This window comes from Lycium ferocissimum, chromosome 6 (assembly GCF_029784015.1).
Source record: "Lycium ferocissimum isolate CSIRO_LF1 chromosome 6, AGI_CSIRO_Lferr_CH_V1, whole genome shotgun sequence".
Classification (NCBI taxonomy): domain Eukaryota; kingdom Viridiplantae; phylum Streptophyta; class Magnoliopsida; order Solanales; family Solanaceae; genus Lycium; species Lycium ferocissimum.
In genome coordinates, this window is record NC_081347.1 from 9,413,804 (window position 1) to 9,417,386 (window position 3,583).

At 31.8% G+C, this 3,583-nt stretch overlaps 1 long non-coding RNA gene across 1 annotated transcript; it reads right to left on the reverse strand.

Moving 5' to 3' along the window:
* Nucleotides 1-1,550: 1,550 nt before the first annotated feature.
* LOC132060629 (uncharacterized) lies at nucleotides 1,551-2,616 on the reverse strand. The gene is made up of 2 exons (XR_009415969.1): nucleotides 2,568-2,616; nucleotides 1,551-1,780 (listed from the first exon to the last, which is right to left on the reverse strand). It is a non-coding gene; the product is annotated as an uncharacterized LOC132060629 (long non-coding RNA).
* Nucleotides 2,617-3,583: the final 967 nt, after the last annotated feature.

A 3,583-nucleotide genomic window follows, 5' to 3' on the forward strand; every position in this document is an offset into this window, starting at 1 on the left:
ATCAATTAACTCAATGAAACAATGAAGAAAATCTAGGAACTAATTAGATTAACATTCAAATAAGAGATGTAATCCAAAGGGAGAAGAGAATTAACTCATACATGAATTACCTACTTGTAGTAATTCAAGAGAGGTTCAAAAGGAAGTACGGGACAATCCTCAACCCTCAAAAGAATAATCTACACTCATAATCCAACATAATCTGAGTCAAAATTTTCAACCAACAACAATTTCTGCATAGATCGATCCGAACTAGTGAAGACAATTTCCAGATTTTGCAATTTTTGATTTTTTTTTTTTTTTTTTTTTTTAAAAATTTTTGGAATATAAGGAAGCAAAGATTAAAAATTATAAGAACTACTTTTTTTCAAGCACTGATACCAATTTGTTTTATGTTTAAACCATGATCAAATGGCTGTAAATTGAAATAAAAAAAGTTTATCTTTCTTTTACTAATTGGAGCATCTACATTATATATAAATTTCTTAGTTAATTTATATATTTGTGACGTTTTATAACTATTTTTAATATATAAATAAATAAAGAGAAAACGAACTAGATGTCACCTATATGTTTATATTACTATACTACCTATATGTTTGTGTATATAATATGAATATTATATTATAATATACATAACACAATAGTAATTTTATATTGATAAATAAGTGTGGTTTCTTGTGGAAGAATAAGAATTGAGATGTTTCAATCAATATATTCTGTGTCGAGCAAAAAAGGTAAGAGGTTACTATATACTACGCTCTGTCCCACGTGAAATGACAGACGTGTGTGTATTTCGATTTTTTTCATCTCTATGTTAGTAAATTTTCTAAAAAACAAATATAATCCAAAGTTAACAAATTTGTGATTGTATGAAAAAGAATAATTCAATTTTTTCTTTCAGAAAAGCTAATGGAAACAATTCAAAAAATTTATTGTATTTAATGCTAAGAGGTAACATTTACCTTTATGGAATAAAAAGTTAAGGACAATAATGACAGGTTGTCACCAATCACCAATGAAACAAAAGGAAAGAATGTGTGTATCTACATAAATTCTTTTTATTTTATTTTAATAAAATCACAAATATCATATTTTCATACATAAATATATACTTATAGATATATGTATATTATATTTTAGTTTTTTTTAAGAAGGTATCACATATTTCATAACTTAGTATCTATTTATTTTTACTTTAAAAAAATGAAAAACAAAAGAAAAAGAGGGAAAATACAAGAAAAAAAATAAGAGGTGGAGCAAAATCTTAAAGTATCAGTACTTTTTAGTACCTGCTAGGTAGGGGTACATAGACTGGGTTGGTTCGGATTTTTTACAAACCAAATCAAACCATTTGTGTCATTACTAAATCTATAAACCAAACCAAACCAATAAAAGTCGGGTTTTTCGATATCAATTTTTCTCGGGTTTTTTGGGTTTTTTCGGGTTTCTCGGGTTTTTCATAGTATCTAATGAAAAGCACGGAGCAGTGCTTCTTAAAAAGAGTTCTAGTACAAAATATCAACATATAAGATGGAGGCAAAACACTGTTTGAAGTTTTAACTTTATAATATAACTAAAATGTCAAATGGCCATAAAATGTCAGATGTAGCAAAAACAAAAATCCAAATCAGTGCAATATACTACAGCAACTGAAAGGAATCACTGCAGCTTGAAGATTGGGCAAAAATCCAAATCACTGCATCTTGAAGATTGGGCAAAAATCCAAATCAGTGCAATATACTACAACAACTGGGCAAAAATAAACAAAGGCTGCAGCCTGCAAGATACATACAGCAGTCAGCAACTGAAAGGAATCACTGCAGCTTGATTGAGCAAGTACTGCTGTTTACACCAGCTAGAAAAAGCAGTGCAATATACTGGATATTGCAGTGCAAAACCATTCCCCATGGACCAAGTAATTAAAATATAGCACTGAAAAGTAAAGGGGGGGGGGGGGAATGTCATTCTTTAGATGGTCTTCAAAGTATGAATAAGTATTTCATGTTTTAGCATTCCTTAAATGGTAAGGCCGATCTCGATGCATAACAAAACATTAATAATTGATTTATCTAAAGTTTTCTTTTTCATCATATAAGTTACTACCTCGAGTGGAAATACTAACATTAAAATATATGAAGTCCCTAACTCCGGCCTTTTATGCTATTAAGTACCAAATATTAAAAAACAAAAGGGAAACAAATTGTCTACTTCAAATTGAGTACTATGTATTTTGGTCCTAGTTACGCAAGTCTCAGTTACCAAAGAAACTCAAAGCATGAACCACGGATAACATGAAAACAAAGGTCATAACTCATAAGAACAGCAGATTCAATATTTTGCCAGCTAGAAAAAGCAGTGCAAACCTCTTGGATTTCTGCACTTATACCTGCAGAAAACAATATCGGAAAACCAAATAGAGAAAACAATTGCACCGGCTTAGAAACAATATCGGTAAAATACGAACAGAGAAATAAGTGCGAGAAATCCAAGAGGTTTGCGGTACCGCAGTACGGGGGTGACAAATTATTGATATACACGAAATATACACCGTGTAATTAACATACCAATTCTCACACATAGTGCATCGTGAACGAAGCGGCTAATCAATGCTCAAGGTGAGTCTCCATACTTTTGAATAAATTAATAAGTAAAGAAAAACTGGCTAATCAATGCTATATGTCCATCAATGCTATATGTCCATGATTTCTTTCTCCATTCATAAAAGAAAACCAACCGCTCTTTGAGAAATAAGTAAAAGAAACCATATATGCATTTAGGCATAGATTCCAAATATTTTTGTCACATTACGCGTTACAGACCGATTTTCTCAAATATCCACTTTTTAAACAAGTATTATATGGTATTGGACTATTGGTGCAATCAGGTCTCGTATGGAAGAAGGAAGCCAAAGGCACTGTACATAGTCCGCCGATCAAGCGTGTGCTCATAAGTACCATCGGACATGAGCATAAAAAAATAGGGTCATGCATGCAAATATTCATCAGATGCTATTTGAAAATACCTACATCAACTTGCTCAATGTTCGGGACTTCTTCCAATCTGTCGTGAAATTGTATTCTTTAGAAAATGATCGTAGCCACTGTTGAGTACAAATTAGAGCTTCTACTGTTTTTGGCGATAAAGAACTCCGGTAAGAATCAAGAATTCGACCACCTGTACTAAATGTCGACTCAGATGTAACAGTAGAAATAGGAATAGAAAGAACATCTCTCGCAATTTTTGAAACAACTGGATATTTACTAGACGAAACTTTCCACCAAGACAAGATATCAAAATCTTTATTCTTCACGACATCATCCATCAAGTATATCTGAAGATCAGTTTTTTTTTTTGCAATATTTCCCTCGTCTGCCAAATGTTTCTCCCATTCAGATTCCAACAAATCATCGGTTTCACTCATGTTAGTATCACCTCCAATATTGTCATTAGAAGAAGCATCAACGACAGAGTTATTGTAAGAATCATACAAACGTGTTAAAACACTTGCCACATCTTCCGACTTTAATCTTCCCAACAAAGGACCATATGCTTTGGAAAGAGTGAAGTTTACATACTTCAT